General features: G+C 49.3%; 1 protein-coding gene across 1 annotated transcript in view; it reads right to left on the bottom strand.

Moving 5' to 3' along the window:
- Nucleotides 1–17,143, bottom strand: part of RPIA (ribose 5-phosphate isomerase A) — a 62,205-nt gene extending 45,062 nt beyond the window's left edge. The window contains exon 1 of the mRNA XM_040335469.1: nt 17,038–17,143. The gene's annotated coding sequence lies outside the window, so the exon portion shown is untranslated. The remainder of the gene's footprint in view (nt 1–17,037) is intronic.
- Nucleotides 17,144–19,872: the final 2,729 nt, after the last annotated feature.

Here is a 19,872-nt window from a genome sequence, read left to right as displayed (position 1 = left end):
AAGAGAAGAAAGGCGCCTCTAAGGGCCCTTTCACACGGGGCGGATCAGTAATGATCCACCTCCGGGTGTCCGTCAGCTCAGCGGGGATCCTCCGTAAAATCCCCACTGAGCCGTGGGCTGACAGGGCGGTCCCCGCACACTGTGCAGGGACTGCCCTGTCTTTTCTTCGCTCTCCCCTATGGGGGGGGGGGAAATCGGATGAACACGGACCGTGTGTCAGTGTTCATCCGATCCGCAGATGGAAGAAAAAAAAAAATTGGATTTTCTTCTGTCCGCAAAATCAGAGCTTTGCGGAGGCGGGTGATTACGGGTGTCAGCGGATGTTCATCCGCTGACACACGCAATCACATAGGGACCAATGTATGTCCCGTTTTCATCCGCAAACGGATGAATGAAAATGCGGACATACGGTCCGCACATGTGAAAGGGGCCTTAGTGTAGCAATAAGTTGCTGAATGTTGTACCTTCATTAAATGTAACCATATTGCTACACTTAGAGGCGCCTCTCTTCTCTAAGGCCAGGTTCACACTGGTGCGACAAACGCTCCGACATTGGGAGCACATGTCGCATGACATGTGAAAAAAAAGGATTTTTGTACTCACCGTAAAATCCATTTCTCTGAGTTCATAGACTGACACAGCATCCTTTGACCTTAGGGTTATGTTCTTCCTACCAGGAGATTTTAGGCAGAATTCTTACAGAACTTAAGGTGTTAAAACTTTCCTTCATGCCGCTCCTCCCAGGGGGCGTGGCTCCCCCAGGCATAACCCACACCCTGCTCCAGCAGCTTCAGTTCGTAACAAGCAGTACAAACCAAGGAGGGGTGGGTGCTGTGTCCGTCTATGAACTCAGAGAAATGGATTTTACGGTGAGTACAAAAATCCTTTTTTCTCTTTCGTTCATAGACGGACACAGCATCCTTTGACCTTAGGGACGTCCCCAAGCAGTGTCAAAAAACGAGGGGTGGGAAAAATAACACAGCAAACAACAGGTTACACCCCAAACAAAACCAGAGTTACTCAACGGAGGAACTCCAACCTTAAACTGCCGCCTGTAACACCCTGCGGCCGAATGAGGCATCAGAAGATGCACTCACATCCACCTTATAAAACTTTGAAAAAGTGTGGACCGACGACCAGGTCGCAGCCTTACACACCTGTAACACAGAGGCTTGGTGTCGGAAAGCCCAGGAGGCTCCAATCGCCCTGGTCGAATGCGCCGTGACCCGAAAGGGAGGCGCCCGCCCCTTCAGGGCGTAGGCCTGAAGCACAACCTGTCGGATCCACCTGGAAATGGTGGCCGACGAGACTGCCAGGCCCTTACTGGGACCGGACACAGACACGAACAGCGAGTCCGACTTCCGGAACGGAGCTGTCGCCGACAAGTAAACTCGAAGGGCCCGAACCACATCTAGAGAATGTAAAACGGCTTCCTTCGGGTTCTTCGGCTGAGGACATAATGATGGAACAACAATGTCCTCGTTAATGTGAAAGGCCGAAACGACCTTCGGAAGAAAAGAAGGTCGCGGGCGCAGCACCGCCTTATCCTGATGGATGACCAAGTAGGGGGCCTTGCAAGACAAGGCCGCCAGTTCAGACACTCGTCTGATAGAGGTAATAGCTACCAGAAAGACCACCTTCTGCGACAAAGACAGCAAGGGGATCTCCCGAATGTCCTCAAAGGGGGCACGCTGAAGCGCGAGAGGACCAAGTTCAAGTCCCAAGAAGGTAGCGGAGGGCGCACCGGGGGGGCCACATGCCGGACCCCCTGCACAAACGTGCGAACCAAAGAGTGCGCTGCCACGGGACGCTGAAAATAAACAGCCAGAGCAGAAATCTGACTCTTGATCGTGCTCAAGGCAAGAGCCTGGTCCACTCCCCGCTGTAGGAACAGCAGGATCCGGGACACCACGTAAGTACGGGGGTGCCACTTCATCTCCTCACACATAGAGATGTATGCTTTCCATGTACGATGATAAATTTTTCGAGAAGTGGACTTCCGTGCACGCATCATGGTAGAGATTACCGGGCCCGACAGGCCCCGGTCCTTCAGTACCTGGTTCTCAACAGCCACGCCGTTAAAGCCAGTGACCGTAAAGCAGGATGGAAGATCGGGCCCTGAGACAGGAGATCTTCCCTCAGAGGCAGGCGCCAGGGGGCGTCTGCCACCAGACGTACCAGGTCCGCGTACCAAGAGCGACGCGGCCAATCTGGGGCGATCAGGATCGTTGGAATCCCTTCGGCTTCCACCCTGCGCAGCAGGCGGGGTAGGAGCCTTAGAGGAGGGAAGGCGTAAATCAGGTGATATTGACCCCAGGGAGCCACTAACGCGTCTGACGCGTCTGCCCACGGGTCCCTTGACCTGGCCACAAACCGTGGTACCTTCCGATTGAGACGGGACGCCAGAAGGTCCACGTCTGGAGTGCCCCATTTTTGGCACAGGATCTGAAAAACCCTCCGGGTGGAGAGACCACTCCCCTTGATCCAGAGTCGTGCGACTTAGGAAGTCGGCTTGCCAATTCAGAACTCCCGGAATGTATACCGCTGACAGGGCCGGAACGGACCTTTCGGCCCACCGAAGTATGTGAGCGACCTCCGTCGCCGCGGCCGAGCTCCTTGTGCCGCCCTGATGATTGACGTACGCCACGGCCGTGGCGTTGTCGGACTGGATCCTGACAGGACGGCCCTGCAGCTCCAGGGACCACCTGACAAGGCACAGCTTGATCGCTCGGAGCTCCAGGATATTGATCGGCAGGCGGGGACTCCTCCTGAGTCCAGCGCCCCTGGGCTGACTGGGTGCCCCAGACGCCCCCCCAGCCGAAGAGGCTGGCATCCGTCGTGACCACTGTCCAGCGGCACGGAAGAAAGACTTCCCGGACCGAAGCACCGGAGACGTCAGCCACCATGCCAGGGAAGACTTGGCCAGATGGCTCAACCGAATCTGGCGATCCAGAGAAGATGGGACCCTGTCCCATCGTGACAGAATCTCCTTCTGTAGTACCCTGGTGTGGAATTGGGCATACGGAACCGCCTCGAAGGAGGCCACCATCAGACCCAGAACCCGCATGCAGAAGCGAAGAGACGACCACTTCTGGGTCGACAACTGTCTCACTGCAGATTGCAGGGTCTGCAGTTTTTCCGATGGGAGGAACACTTTTGCCTCCCCCGAATCCAAAACCAGCCCCAGGTGTTCCAGCCTCTGGGACGGAACCAACACAGATTTTTTGAGATTCAGAAGCCAGCCGAACTCCTGCAGAGTCCGACACGTGATGGACACGTCCTCCTCTAACTCTGAGCTTGAAGAAGCTCTCAGGAGAAGGTCGTCCAGGTATCCCACGATAGCGATCCCTCGCTGCCTTAGCAAGGCCAGGATCGGGGCGAGCACCTTGGTGAACACCCGTGGTGCCGACGCCAGCCCGAACGGGAGGGCCACGAATTGATAGTGGTCCTCCCCGATCGCAAAACGCAGATACCTTTGGTGGCTTGTGCAAACGGGGACATGCAGGTATGCGTCCATGATGTCCAAGGACGCCATGAAGTCCCCCTGGTGGAGGGCCGCTATGATAGAACGGACCAACTCCATCCTGAATCGCTGCACCTTGACAAAGGAGTTGAGGGCCTTTAGGTCCAGGACAGGGCGAACCCCTCCCTTCTTGGGAACCACGAACAGATTGGAGTAGAACCCCCGAAACCGTTCCAGCGAGGGAACCGGCACAACCACCCCTCTGTCCAGAAGATCCTGGACAGCCCCGGACAGGGCTAGCCGCCGATCCTGAGGAAGCTGGAGGTTGGATGGAAAAAATCTGTTTGGGGGACAAGAGAGGAACTCTATCTTGTACCCCGAGGCGACCACCTCGCAAACCCAACGGTCGGTCAGAAGAGAGTTCCACCGATCCGCGAAGTCGTGAAGCCGTCCCCCCACCCGAGACCCGGGCGGGGGCAGACCTTCATGCGGAAGCAGGCTTGTCCGCAGGCTTGTTTGGTTTGTTAAACCAGGGGCGCTTACGCCCGGCAGCAGGGGCTTTTGCCCCTTGCGGACCTTTTCCAGCCGCGCTGGGCGCACGAAAAAACCGCTTAGGGGTAGTAAAAGTAGGACCTTGCTTGCGGCGAGGTTCCTTACCCTTCCCCGACTGAGGGAGCAAGGTGCTCTTACCTCCAGTGGCATCCTTAATGATGTCATCCAGGGATGCCCCAAAGAGCCGTCCGCCCTTAAAGGGCAAACCCACCAAGGCCTTTTTCGAGGACTGGTCAGCCGACCAGCACTTCAGCCATATAAGGCGGCGCAGAACCACTGCGTAGACAGAAGCCCTGGAAAGCAAAGGAATCGAATCCATAGCCGCCTCACAGAGAAACTTCTGGCCCTGAATCAACTGCTCAGCCAGGTCCCTAGAGGACTCGGAAGCACCCTGGACCTCCAGATCCTGCAGCAGGAGCTTCGCCCTTTCAGTTAGCGTCTGAGCAACCAGGGCGCCGGCCAGAGCCGGCCTTACCGCCGAACCCACCACCGAGAACAGGGAGCGGGCCACGGCCTCCACTCTCCTATCAGCGGGGTCCTTGAAAGCAGGAGCCCCCTCCACAGGCAACGTAGTAGCCTTACTCAGTCTGGACACAGGAGGGTCCACCGACGGAGGAGTGACCCACTTTTTTAAAAAGTCCTCCTCCAGGGGGTAACGGGTAGCAAAGCTTTTAGGAACAGTAAAAGCCTTTTGCGGTGTATCCCATTCCTTATACAACAAATTGTCCAAATAAGGAACACAAGGGAATACCTTAGCGGTACGCGGTGGTTTGCGGAATCCAAAAGGGACTGACACCGCTGGTGTCTCCGCCACATCCTCTAAATCAGGGGTGGGCAATTATTTTTTCGAGGGGGCCACATGAGAAACTAAAAATATTTTGGAGGGCCGGGCCAAAAGGCTAAACTCAATACTGCATAAAATCAATTGTATTTCTTTATAAAAAGCAGTAAATATCATTGTTGGACAACTGGTACGAGTACTTGTTATAGACATGGCACAGGAGGGGGACAGAGGCTGGGGACATGGCACAGGAGGGGGACAGAGGCTGGGGACATGGCACAGGAGGGGGACAGAGGCTGGGGACACTGCACAGGAGGGGGACAGAGGCCTGGGGACATGACACAGGAGGGGACAGGCAGCCACTGTTAATCAATAACAATTGATTAAACAGTGGCTGCATGTGATGGCACAGTGGCTGCGTGTGATGGGCACAGTGGCAACAATTGATGGCACAGTGACTGCGTGTGTTGGCACAGTGGCTGCATGTGATGGCACAGTGGCTGCATGTGATGGCACAGTGGCTGCGTTTGATGGGCACAGTGGCTGCGTTTGATGGGCACAGTGGCTGCGTTTGATGGGCACAGTGGCGACAATTTATGGTGGCACAGACTCATGGGCGTCCGCTGAAACTTTTTCAGGGGGGGGGGCGCTTCAGCAGCGGCGATACACAGCCGCATTTTACCCTTTCATCGACTGCTAGCGGGGGTTAAAAGCTACCCCCCCACGTTAAAATTTAAAAACACCCCACTGTGCCCCCTGCATCTTTCAATATCTCTTTGTCCTACTGTGTACCCCGTCTCCACAACTGCACCTCTGGACCCCTTTACATTACACAGCACCCTGGATCACTGGACCTATTTCTATTATTACATAGTTATACAAAATTAAATGGTTCAACTCACCATAATGCAGAAACAGTTGGAGACCCGAGTGTGTCACTTGCCACCATCGCCTGCCACGCGTTGCGGATTGTCACTTGCCACGTCGCCTGCCACATGCTTATCACTTGCCACGTTGCCTGTCACATGTTGTGGATTGTCACTTGCCACGTTGCCTGCTGTCACATGTTGTGGATTGTCACTTGCCACGTCGCCTGTCACATGTTGTGGATTGTCACTTGCCACGTCGCCTGCTGTCACATGTTGTGGATTTTCACTTGCCACGTTGCCTGCTGTCACATGTTGTGGATTGTCACCTGCCACGTCGCCTGTCACATGTTGTGGATTGTCACTTGCCACGTTGCCTGCTGTCACATGTTGTGGATTGTCACTTGCCACGTTGCCTGCTGTCACATGTTGTGGATTGTCACTTGCCACGTTGCCTGCTGTCACATGTTGTGGATTGTCACTTGCCACGTTGCCTGCTGTCACATGTTGTGGATTGTCACTTGCCACGTTGCCTGCTGTCACGTTGTGGATTGTCACTTGCCACAGCGCCTGTCGCACATTGTGGATTGTCACTCGCCACATCGCCTGTCACATGTTTATCACTTGCCACGTTGCCTGTCACATGTTGTGGATTGTCACTTGCCACATCGCCTGTCACATGTTTACCACTTGCCACGTTGCGGATTGTCACTTGCCACGTCGCCTGTCACATGTTGTGTATTGTCACTTGCCACGTTGCCTGTTACACATTGTGGATTGTCACATCGCCTGTCACATGTTGCGGTCCGGACTGTCACTTGCCTGCTCCAATTGTCCCTTGCTGTGTCCCAGAGTCAGGACCAGGGTTGTCAGCAATGTCAGGCAGCAGAGAAATTATTTAAACTCTCTAAATTCCCGCGGTGCCTACACAGAGAGGAAGGGGGCTGCTGGGCGGGCAGTGAGAGATGATGTAATCTCTCTGCTCCCTCCCGCTTAACAGCTCGCTGATTGGCCAGCACTCGCTCAGGCATAGACACTCACCAAGCCAATCCGCCCAGCCCACAAGTTCTCTCACCTGACACCCGTCAGCGGAGCCGCCCGCACTTTTAGCTGTCACTCGCCCGCACACTATGTCACTCGCTCCCTCACCAGCCCACCCAGCTGCCCACAGCCTGGCCTGCTAGCTCTCACCCATCCACGGCACTCACCGGCCATCCGCTGTTAGATTTCAGGGGGGGCCGTCCCGCTGACAGGGAGGGGGGGGGGCGATCGGGGGAGATATACAGTGCAGACACCTCACGGCTCTCCTCTCACTGTCACAGCGCCACGGCTCTATTTACCAGAGAACTCTGCAGCGGCGCTGTGACAGGGAGAGGAGAGCCGTGAGCTGTCTGCACTGTAATTCTCCCCCGATCGCCCCCGTCTGTCAGTGGAGCTAGCTCTAATTTCATTCAATCATGACATTGGCACTGGTTTCTAGGGGGGGGGCGAGAGCCCTCCCTTGCCCTGTAGACACTCCCCCTTGGACGGATCTGTCCAATCGCGAGCAAGGGGGAGTGTCTATGCGACTCCCCCTTGCTCGCGATTGGACAGATCCGTCCAAGGGGGAGTGTCTATGCGCGGCGGGGAAAACAGCTGTTCAAACGAACGCTGTCTATAATGTTCCCCGCCGCGGTGATTAACGTGGCGGCGGCGATTTCGGCGGCGGCGGGGGGGCCGGATTAAAAGGTCCGCCGGGCCGTATACGGCCCGCGGGCCGTAGTTTGCCCAGGTCTGCTCTAAATGAAGAGTCTCACGTACCGCAGTTATAAGAGCTCCAACAAATTTCCTTGTCAGCAGACTCCCCAGCAGAGTCATCCTCGCTGTCCATGTGGGTTAAGCCCGCATCCTCTGACATGACAGAACCAGAAGCAGCAACAGCGTTATCAGATTCTGCGTCAGAGATATCCCCAGAAACAGCCTCTGGGGGGGGGGGGGCGCTTTTTACCCCCCAACCGAGCACTGGCAGCTTCAAACCTGGTGAGAAAAGACTCCAGGACAGCCGACACCGATTCAACAGATGTGGCAGGGGGAGGGGCGCTAAGGGTTAATTCCGGCATTGTGAGGAATGAGGGGCCTGATTCAGGCTCCATATTGCAGCTGCCGTGTCACCCCCACTGCCAATGGCAGGAAAAAAGTCCCCCACAGGTCACCTCCCGGCCGCTAGAGCACAGTCTGGGGCCCCCTGAGACTCACCACCCCCCTGGTACAGCGCGGTCTGTGAAGGACAAGTGTGTGCTGAGGAGAAGCTGCAGCGCTGCGTCTGTCCCCTCAGATGATTCGCGGTCTTTTTTCCCCGCCGAAACGGCCACTAGAGGCCGAACTAGTGCTGAAAACGGCGCCGGCCACAAGAAAATGGCAGCCGAATAATACAAGCGCGGCTCCGGCAAAATGGCCGCCGTTGCGCAGTTTTAAAAAGACAGTGTACCCAAAAATGACAGTACACCAAAACAGCACACAAAGCACACACAAAAATGCCCAGAATGTCCACCACAGTCCCCTGCAGTGACACAGAACAGCCCCAGCCATACCCGAGTGAAAAAAATATGAGCCCCAGGGAAAAAAACCCCTGCACAGCCGTCACCCAAAGGGGGAAGGAGGGAGAGGAATAAGGGAGAGAGGAAAGCAGGGGAAAACCCTCAGTCGACCTCCCAAGGGAAAACATTCCAGCCAGACCACTTACCTGAGTAAGGGGCCACTACTTACCTGTCCTGCGACTACCCGGCTGGAGGTATCCCAGACAGAACCAACGTCCGCGAACGGCATGGCTGTCAGCCAGACACACTGTGACAAGGCCATAGAAACCGGTCATATGTGTGCCCTAGAACCGAAGTTCCCCGGCCGCCCCTGGAGCAATGGGGCCTGTTGTGGACGTCCCAAAGCGGAGCTGAGGGCCGGCACACGCTCGAAGGCCGAACCTGGGGGGACTACAAGGGTCGAGGACCCAGCCTGTCACCCAGTCGGCTGTTGATAGAAGAATCGCAGGATTCAAAATAAAAATAAAATAAAAAAAGCGAGAAAAAACTCGCAAAATGCAAAAAAATTTGCAAGAAAAAACTCCAGAGTCCAGGACTCCAGAGAGAGCCTGACTCTCCTGACGGTTAGGCAGAAACAAACTGAGGCTGCTAAAGCAGAGTGGGGGTTATGCCTGGGGGAGCCACACCCCCTGGGAGGAGCGGCATGAAGGAAAGTTTTAACACCTTAAGTGCTGTAAGAATTCTGCCTAAAATCTCCTGGTAGGAAGAACATAACCCTAAGGTCAAAGGATGCTGTGTCCGTCTATGAACGAAAGAGAAAAATCAATGTTTCCCTATAAGAGTCGTCTTAACTGGTCCGACACAAGTCGGTCCGACTTTGAAAATGCTCCCTGTACTACTTTGGTTCTACTGATTGAATATCATTGAAGTCGGATCAAAGTAGGATCCTTGTCCTTACCATTCGACTTCTGACATCCGACATGGTGATTACAGCAGCAGTAAAATAATTTCTCACACTGGGATCGTTTTGATTGGTCAAAGGACAAGTCAGACTATCATAAAATTGGATCAAAGTAGTATCCTGTTTATTCAAGTCGGATGGATGTAGGACAGATGTCGCAGATCAAGTAGGATGAAAGTCGTATGACTGTCGTGTAGCATCAGTGTGAACCCAGGCTTATACTCAGTTGCAACATGACGCTACTCTTATATCAAGACATAGTTTGTATATCAAGTAAAAAAATGTTTTTTTGTTTTTTTTTTAAATAATAAACACACCACTATAAACAATAATTTAGCTTACATGTCTGAAAAGGAGTGGGGGAAAAAAAAATAAAACATTTTTTACACATCTAATCCCTCCCATTCTCCATAAGTAACAAACTATTCAATGACCCATAACTATAAAAAAGGGCATACAATAATAATTCAAATATATATGTGTGTGTGTGTACACTCATACACCACCACAATGTTTTTAAACAAACAATATGTCGTTTTAAAGCAACCCAAAGCTATTCACAGGAGGGAAGAGGAGAAGTAAAAGACACAGGCATCAAACCTAATGCCAAGTAGTCCGTAATGAAAGATTTAATTGGACTTTAACATTAAAGGGGTTGTAAAAGTAAAAGTTTTTTTACCTTAATGCATCCTATGCATTAAGGTAAAAAAACATCCGATAGCACCCCCCCCCCCTAGCCCCCGTTTTACTTACCTCTCCACTCAAAAGTCCCATGCGCGTTCTCGTCGTCTTATTCGGTTCCCAGGCTGGCTGTTGATTGGCTAGGCTGGGAGGATTGATAGCAGCGCACCCATTGGCTGGCGCTGCTGTCAATCACAGCGGATGACGCGGCGCGCCGGGCCGAGTGATACAGTCGGCGGCTATGGGCGCCGCTGTATCTTGGGAGCGCGCTCGCAAAAGCTTTCCACCATGCGAGGGAGCTCGCATGAACGTGGAAAGCTTTTGCGAGGAGGAGCCGAGACAGCCGCCGAGGGACCCCAGAAGACACAGATCGGGGCCACTCTGTGCAAAACGAACTGCACAGCGGAGTTAAAGTGGATGTTCCACCCCAAAAAAATATTAAAAGCCAGCAGCTACAAATACTGCAGCTGCTGACTTTTAATATAAGGACACTTACCTGTCCTGGAGTCCAGCGCCGTCCGCAGCAGAGCACGAGCGATCGCTCGTCAACCTGCTGCTCCCCACTCCATCCACGCTGAGGGAACCAGGAAGTGAAGCGCTGCGGCTTCACTGCCCGGTTCCCTACGGCGCATGCGCGAGTCGCGCCGCGCTCGCCGATTGGCTCCCGCTGTGTGCTGGGAGCCGAGTGTTCCCAGCACACAACGGGGGGGCGACGGGATGTGACGCAATGCCCGTCTTTTGCCCGTGAATGCCGGGCAGGAAGTGGGTGCAAATACCTGTCTTTAGACAGGTATCTGCACCCCCCTCCCCTCTGAAAGGTGTCAAATGTGACACCGGAGGGGGGGAGGGTTCCGATCAGCGGGACTCCACTTTAGGGTGGAGAACCGCTTTAAGTATAACATGTTTGTTATTTTTAAACAAAATAAATCTTGCCTTTAGTGTCCCTTTAAGGCCTCATGCCCACTGACGTTTTAAAAAACGGGCTGTAAAGCTAGTACAAACAGTGTTTTTTCCGCGTTTTGCATTGAATTCAACGCACGTTTTGCTGCGCTAGCTTTCAGCCACGTTTTTCCTTTCTCTATTTTATCCTCTCTCTATTCAAAAATCAATGATTCCCTATGGAAGCCCATTGATTTGAATAGAGGTCGCACCAGGGCGACTCGTGTGCGGAGAATCGTGAAGGTGAACCAAGCGAAAAAATAAAAAATTGTGTGAGGGTTCCCCCCAGGATGATACCAGGCCCTTCGGTCTGGTATGGATGTTAAGGGGAATCCCCCACACTGGAAAAAAAAAAAAAAAAAAAAAAAAAAAAGTGTGGGAGTTTCTCCAGGGTCCATACCAGACCCTTATCCAAGCACACAGTCTGGCAAGTCAGGAAGGGGGGGTGGGCGAGCGACCCCCCTCCTACACCATACCAGGCCACATGCCCTCCACATGTGGGGTGGGTGCTTTGGGGTGGGGGGTCACTGCACCCACCCCAAAGCACCTTGTCCCCCATGTTGATTCACGTTTGCCGAGCTTCTGACGTCTTTACAGCTCCAACGCTGGGGCTTCAGAACGCACTGGTCCTGTTTTTTTTTTTTTTTTGCAGCTCAAAAACGTCATGGTGGGCATGAGGCCATAGGCTAACATGGAGAGCCGTTTTTAAGCTGCAAAAACGTCCATGGGTATGAGGCCTAAATAAAACACCTCTAAGCCCTGGTTCACACTGAGCTGCGAATGAATGAAGCCGGGTAACACTCTTAACTCGCACAATTTTACTCTTGCATGTCAGTCCCGATTTCAGGGAGGAGAAAGGGAGGAGAAAGGGAACTAGCTCGTTATGAAGTACTTACCCGAGATCGAAGCCCCCGCATCGGTCCCAATATTTTTGCTAATATAGTGCATATTACGTCATACCTACCTGCTCTGTGTAGCAGTTTTGCACTGAGCAGCCCGAATCCTTCTCTTCTCAGGTCCCCTGTTGTGCTTCTGGCCCCTTCCTCCTGCCACGTCCCCCCCCCCATAACAAGCAGCTCTCTCTTCTCACTGGCTGGGATTGATAACAGCGGAAGCCAATGGCTCCTATCTCAGCCAATGAGGGAGATTTCCCAGGAAGCCGAGGCTCTAATGCACATCCCTGGATCGAGGTGGGGCTCAGGTAAGTATTAGGTGGGCTGCTGCACAGAATTTTTTTTTTTACCTTCATGCATGAAGGTAAATAACCTTGAGCCTTTAGAACCACTTTAAATGTGTGTACATAAAAAGTACACAGGAGCAAGTCCTCCTTGCTACAGCATATAACCAACAGTGCATATTGTGCACATGAGCTACCATATGGAGAACCACAGCAATATTATTATTTAGTGAAGCATCACAAAATACAAACTATTGGTGGACAATCGGTCAGGTTTGGAAAAAAAAAATGCTTCATTATATCATATAAAACAGCGGCGTGGTCTGCAAGACATCTTGCTACATTTCCCAAACCTTACCCAATGTTGGGTGATGACTGACCATATCCGCTGAAGTTACTAAAGAGGCTTTGTTGTATGAAAACAGGAAATTTCACCCCGACAACTAATATACAGCAGCTACCTTATGCAACCAACCTGAGTACACCATGTGTCTGCCTGACTGAATAAATTCTAAAAGGTTGCTATGGCTTAATGCATTTGAAACAGAATGCCCTTTCCATTATCACAGCTTTATGATGTACAATCTGAAAAGATACAAAGACAGTATGAAATCTGCTCCTTCTCGCTCATGCTGCACACCACCAGACTCTCCATTAGGCCCCATTCACACCTCCGCGACAAAACGCCCGACGCTCGTGCCGCTGGAGGGGAGAATTTCCATTGCTGTCTATGAGATGGTTCACATCTCATAGACGCCGTACGCCTGAAAAAAAAGTCCTGGACCCTTTTTTTCAGGCGGCATTGGCGTTCAGCCATACAAAGCAATGGGAAGGCTTTGTTAAAAAAAAAAAAAAAAAAGTTACACACTCGCGGCAAAATACGCCGCGTATCTTGTCGCGGAGGTGTGAATGCAGCCTTAGACATGTGAAATTCGTTTAACGAATTTTGACAAATTAGCTCATTCCAAAATCTCTGAATTTTTCAATTACCAAATTTTCAGGAAATACGAAAAGTGTCAATTTCGAACAATCTAAATCCTAAAATTCGAAGTTAGGAAATTTGAAAATCGGCGATTAGGTATTGGAATTTCCATTCAAATTTGGCTGTTGTGTAACGAATACAAATTCATCCGAAGTTACGAATTATCCAAAATAACAAATGCCACATTTAAAAACGAATGGAACGCAGCGATCTAATAAAAACTTTATTATTATTATTATTATTATTATTAATTTGTTCCATTTGTTTATATGTGGCATTCGTTATTTCGGATAATTCGTAACTTCAGTGAATTTGTAAGGAAATTCCAAAACCTGTAATTTAATAGTTATTTCAAATTTTACAGATTTTCTCCTTCTCCCTCATATATTCAAAAATCCCCCCCCAAAAAATATTATATTATTATTATTATTAATAATGAAAAAAAAACATGTTTGGAAAATTTGGATTTCTGAATTTGCCGAATTTCCCCCCAAAAAAAAAAAAAAGGTAAACGAATGAATTTTTCAGCAGTGCACATGTTTACTCTCCATGACAATCACCCAGACTGAACCAACAAATCAATATAGCATGCATAGTACAAGCAACCATTCACATTCTTCCATAATTGGTATCCAAGATAATTTCCAGGCCAATATCAGTAAAATTAAAAAGTGTGACTAAAACCCACATCATAAAAAACCATCGATAATTTTTTTTTTTTACCGATTAGGGATGGAGGCACAGGACTACAACAGGCCTTGCTTCATTTAAAGTCCCACAAACCCCCCCCTGACCAGAACGCTTTTTACAATTTGGCACTTCATCGCTTTAACTGACAATTGTGCCGTCGTGCGACTTGTAACCAAATGGAATTTGAGCCCTTTTTTTTTCTTCCACAAATAGAGATTTCTTTTGGTGGTATTTGATCTCGTCTGCAGTTTTTATTTTTGAAAATATATAAACATTTTTTTTTACTATAATTGGGGGGGATATTTAAAACAAAAAAAAATAAAAAATTCTTCATCAGTTTATGCCAATATATATTCTTCTACATTTTTTTTTAATTTCGCAATAAGCCTATAATTGATCAGTTTGCCCAAAAGTTATAGCGTCTACAAACTATAGGAAAGATTTATGGCATTTTTATGATTATTTTTTTCGCGTTTTGCATTAAATTCAATGCACGTTTTGCTGCGCTAGCTTTCAGCCACGTTTTTCCTCTCTATTTTTTCCCCTTTCCCTCTTCAAAAATCAATGTTTCCCTATGGAAACCCATTGATTTTAATAGAGGCCGCACCGGGGTGATTCGTTTTGCGGAGAATCGTGAAGGGGAACCCCCGCGAAAATTAAAAAAATAAATTGTGCGAGGTTCCCCCCCAGGATGATACCAGGCCCTTCGGTCTGGTATGGATCTTAAGGGGAATCCCCCACACTGGGAAAAAAAAAAAAAAAAAAACAACACGGCGTGGGGGTTTTCCCAGGATCCATAGCAGACCCTTATGTGAGCACGCAGTCCAGCAGGTCAGGAAGGGGGGCGAGCGAGCGAGCGCCCCCCCTACACCATACCAGGCCACATGCCCTCAACATGGTGTATGGGTGCTTTGGGGCGGAGAAAGAAAGAACAAACGAAAGAATGAACCCCTCCACGGCAAAAGCATATTGAGCTAGTATGCATAGCATACTAGCTCATTATGAAGTACTTACCTGAGATCGAAGCCCCCGCATCGGTCCCAATATTTTTGCTAATATAGTGCATATTACGTCATACCTACCTGCTCTGTGTAGCAGATCATTTGCGTACATATGTCCGTGATCACACAAACCAATTATACACTTAAAGGATTTTTTTTTTTTTACCAAAAAACATGTAGCAGAATACATTTTGGCTTAAAATTTATGACAAAAATTCTATTTAATTGGATATTTTTTTTTTTAAATAGAAAGACGAAAATAACGTTTATTTTCCCAAATTTCTGCTTATAATCGCAAAAAAAAAAAAAAAAACTGAGTCGTGAATAAATACCACCAAAAGAAAGCTCTATTTGTATGAGGAAAATTATAAAAAAAGTCATTTGGGTACCCTGCTGTATGACCGCGCAATTGTCATTGAAAATGCGAGAGCGCTGAAAATTGGTAAGGGAAGGAAGGGGGGGGCGAAAGTGCCCAGTATTGATGTGGTTAAATAGAAATAGACGCTCATGTGTGTATACAAAGACCAGGTTATAAGAAAATAAATAAAAAGGGGGGGGGGGAGAGAGAAAGAGAGGACATGTACAAGTGATTCAATAGAAAATAAAGTTAAAGCCTTATAAAAAAAAAAATACAATGATGGCAAAAATATATTGTTTAACCACTTCAGCCCCAGAAAGATTTACCCCCTCCCTGGCCTGACCAGGCAATTTGTGATACGGCACTGCGTCACTTTAACTGACAATTGCGCGGTTGTGCAATGCTGTACCCAAACAAAATTGATCACCTCTGCGGTTTTTAAGCCACTGCAAATGGGGGAACCCTGCTTCTCCCACCTTAGTCACTGCCAAAGGGGAGCTCCACTTACCCTGCCTTCACCACTGCAAAAAGGGGGGGGGAACCCCTTTGCCTGCCTAAGCCACAAAATAGGGGGGGACTCCCCTTTACCCACTTCTACCCTGCTTCTCCCACCTTAGTCACTGCCAAAGGGGAGCTCCACTTACCTTGCCTCCACCACTGCAAAAAGGGGGGGTCCCTTTGCCTGCCTAAGCCACAAAAGAGGGGGGACCCCCTTTACCCACCTCTACCACTGCAAAAGGGGGAACCCTGCTTCTCCCACCTTAGTCACTGCCAAAGGGGAGCTCCACTTACCTTGCCTCCACCACTGCAAAAAGGGGGGTCCCTTTGCCTGCTTAAGCCACAGCAAAAGGGGGGTAGGGATCCCCTTTGCCTGCCTAAGCCACAAAAGAGGGGGGACTCCCCTTTACCCACTTCTACCCTGCTTCTCCCACCTTAGTCACTGCCAAAGGGGAGCTCCACTTACCTTGCCTCCACCACTGCAAAAAGGGGGGGGGGTCCCCTTTGCCTGCCTAAGCCACAAAAGAGGGGGGACCCCCCCCTTTACCCACCTCTACCACTGCAAAAGGGGGAACCCTGCTTCTCCCACCTTAGTCACTGCCAAAGGGGAGCTCCACTTACCCTGCCTTCACCACTGCAAAAAGGGGGGGGGAACCCCTTTGCCTGCCTAAGCCACAAAATAGGGGGGGACTCCCCTTTACCCACTTCTACCCTGCTTCTCCCACCTTAGTCACTGCCAAAGGGGAGCTCCACTTACCTTGCCTCCACCACTGCAAAAAGGGGGGGGGGTCCCCTTTGCCTGCCTAAGCCACAAAAGAGGGGGGACCCCCCCCTTTACCCACCTCTACCACTGCAAAAGGGGGAACCCTGCTTCTCCCACCTTAGTCACTGCCAAAGGGGGAGCTCCACTTACCCTGCCTCCACCCAGGGCTGTTTTAATGAGAGGGCACTGCCCAGGGGCCCCAGCTGCATGGGGGGCCTGCCCTTTCCCTTGAGCCCGGGCTGCCCCTCTACATCCCAGATATGCCACCAGCACTCTGACCCCTCTACACCCTAGATATCCCCTACCTCCTAGATTTAGGTTTACCCCCCACTGTCTCCATTGTAGGGGCCCCAGAGCATTACTTTGCCCAGGGGCCCATGATGCTATTAAGACGGCCCTGCCTCCACCACTACAAATCGGGCGCCCCACTTTCCCTGCTATTTTTATCATAAGAATAATGATGATTTCAGGAATCCTTCCTTTCATAAATTACCTGCAAGTTAGACTGATAACTTTTTAATCAAAAAAAATCTTCCAGCAGAGATCTGATTGGATTAGACCGAATCAAACCTTCCTGTGTTGTGTCAAAGTATAATTTTCAATTTAAAGATCAAAAACAATTAAATCTATGACTGGTTATCAACAGATCTATAAAACATCAGAGTTCAGATTGCTTACAAACATCCCCTACAGAGAAGCAAAATGATACAACATGAGAGAGGATGCACTACAGATCCCAGACTAGCACAATGTGATCTCCTATCAGTCAGGATCCTATAGGATGGAACTCACTGCTCTGCTACACTTACTATGGAGAGGGATCCTCAGCTTCTGGCAATGTGATCACCGAGCTCACACCATGCTTCCTTCCCAGTAATGCACTGGGCTATGTGACGTCAGGGAGGGGGAGGGGACAACCACAATCCTGCAATCACAATGAAGAGACATTATTCGTTTATTATCATTGCAATCAAAGGGGGTGACTTGTGTATCTCTCAGCTGCTGTACGGGCACAACGCTCTGCTGTGCAGGAACCTGTCCTGTTTTTTTATTGTTTAGATAAATAAATGTTATATTTTGCAACATTGTAACTTGTTGATAAACGGTGCGTTTCGTGATTCGTCCACTAGAGGGCAGCAACGACTCTGCAATGGAAACAGTAAATGAACTCAAGTTCAACGTGAAGCTTCAGCCAAAAGCTTTCATTTTGGATAGAGTAGGGATGGGTTAGAACCCCTAAAAAATAAATAATAAATAAATCACCATCTCTGTTTATTTAACTGGAATATTATCTGCTTATTTAACCGTAATATAAGAGGGTTCTATCAAACAGGTGGTAAACGTACAGCCCTGCAGGATAGGATGGTATGGCAGCAGCTGACAGTAATCTGTGGGCTAGATTCAGGTAGGGGCGCGCATAGTTACGGTGGCGCAGCGTATCGTATTTACGCAACGCAGCCGCAACTTACAGGAGTAAGTGCTGTGTTCACAAAGCACTTGCTCCGTAAGTTGCGGCGGCGTAGCGTAAATGGGGCCGGCGTAAGCGTGCGTAATTCAAATGTGGAAGGGGGGCGTGTTTTATGTTAATGTGTGATGACCTGACGTGATTGACGTTTTTTACGAACGGCGCATGTTCGTGTACATATCCAAGTGTGCATTGCTCCCAAGTACGGCGCAACGATGTATTGGTTTCGACATGAACGTAAATTACGTCCAGCCCTATTCGCGAACGACTTACGCAAACGACGTAAAAAAATTAAAATTTCGAAGCGGGAACGACGTCCATACTTAACATTGGCTGCGCCACCTAATAGCAGGAGCAACGTTACGCCGAAAAAGCCTTACGCAAATGACGTAAAAAACTACCGCCGGGCGCACGTACGTTTGTGAATCGGCGTAACTAGGTAATTTGCATACTCTACGCCGAAAACAACGGAAGCGCCCCTAGCGGCCAGCGTAAGAATGCACACAATTATACGCCGCGGCATTCAAGTTACGTCGGCAGAGGAAGCCTATTTTTTCGACGTATCTGCCTTGGAGAATCGGCGTAAAGATACGCCAGTGCAGATTTGAAATTACGGCGGCGTATCTGGAGATACGCCGCCGTAAATGCTACCTGAATCTAGCCCCAGGAGTTGCTACTGGAAACCTGATTTTTTTTGGGGGGGGGGTTTTCTACTTTTTTTAACCGCTTAAGACCCGGACCATTATGCAGGTAAAGGACCTGGCCCCTTTTTGTGATTCGGCAGTGCGTCGCTTTAACTGACAATTGTGCGCTCGTGCAACGTGGCTCCCAAACAAAATTGGCGTCCGTTTTTTTTCCCACAAATAGAGCTTTCTTTTGGTGTTATTTGATCACCTCTGCGTTTTTTATTATTTGCGCTATAAACAAAAATAGAGCGACAATTTAAAAAAAAAAAGCATTTTTTACTTTTTGCTACAATAAATATCCCCCAAAAATATATAAAAAAAATTATTTTTTTTCCTCAGTTAAGGCCGATACGTATTCTTCTACATATTTTTGGTAAAAAAAAATCGCAATAAGCGTTTATTGATTGGTTTGCGCAAAAGTTATAGCGCTTACAAAATAGGGGATAGTTTTATGGCATTTTTATTAAAAAAAATGTTTACTACTAATGGCGGCGATCAGCGTTTTTTATTTTTTCATGACTGCGACATTATAGGGGACACATCGGACACCTTTGACACATTTTTGGGACCATTGTCATTTTCACAGCGAAAAGTGCTATAAAAATGCACTGATTACTGTGAAAATGACAATGGTAGTAAAGGGGTTAACCACAGGGGGCGCTAAAGGGGTTAAGTGTGTCCTATTGTGTGTTTCTTACTGTAGGGGGGCGTGGCTGGACGTTTGACGTCGCTGATCTTCGTTCACTATGACAGGGAACAGACGATCAGTGACAAGCCACAGTGAAGAACGGGGATGGTTTGTTTACACTCACCTCTCCCCTTTCTTCAGCTCCTGTGACCCGATCATAGGACACCGGCAGCAATCGGGTCCGTGGGTGCCGCGGGCGCGTTCACGGAGCTTCGGACCGGGTCACGAGCGTGCCGCAGGAGGCGCGCTCGCGACCCACTGCTAGGTTCTTAAAGGGGACGTACATGTACGCCCTTGTGCCCAGCCGTGCCATTCTGTTGAAGTAAATCGTCGTGCGACGGTCCTTAATCACTTAAGACCCGGACCTTTAGGCAGCTAAAGGACATGGCCAGTTTTCGCGATTCGGCACTGCGTCGCTTTAACTGACAATTGTGCGGCCATGCGACGTGGCTCCCAAACAAAATTGGCGTCCTTTTTTTCCCACAAATAGAGCTTTCTTTTGGTGGTATTTGATCACCTCTGCTGTTTTTATTTTTTGCGCTATAAACAAAAATAGAGCGACAATTTTGAAAAAAATTCAATATTTTTAACTTTTTTCTATAATAAATATTGCCCAAAAATATATAAAAAAACGTTTTTTTTTCCCTCAGTTTAGGCCGATACGTATTCTTCTACCTATTTTCGGTAGGTTTGCGCAAAATTTATAGCGTTTACAAAATAGGGGATAGTTTTATTGCATTTGTATTAACTTTTTTTTTTTTTACTACTAATGAAAAAAATGTTTTCATAATAAGCATCCTTTACC

The sequence above is a fragment of the Rana temporaria genome, chromosome 1 (assembly GCF_905171775.1).
Source record: "Rana temporaria chromosome 1, aRanTem1.1, whole genome shotgun sequence".
Lineage (NCBI taxonomy): Eukaryota > Metazoa > Chordata > Amphibia > Anura > Ranidae > Rana > Rana temporaria.
The sequence above is the reverse complement of the archived record's forward strand: the minus strand, read 5'-3'. Positions and strand labels throughout refer to the sequence as shown.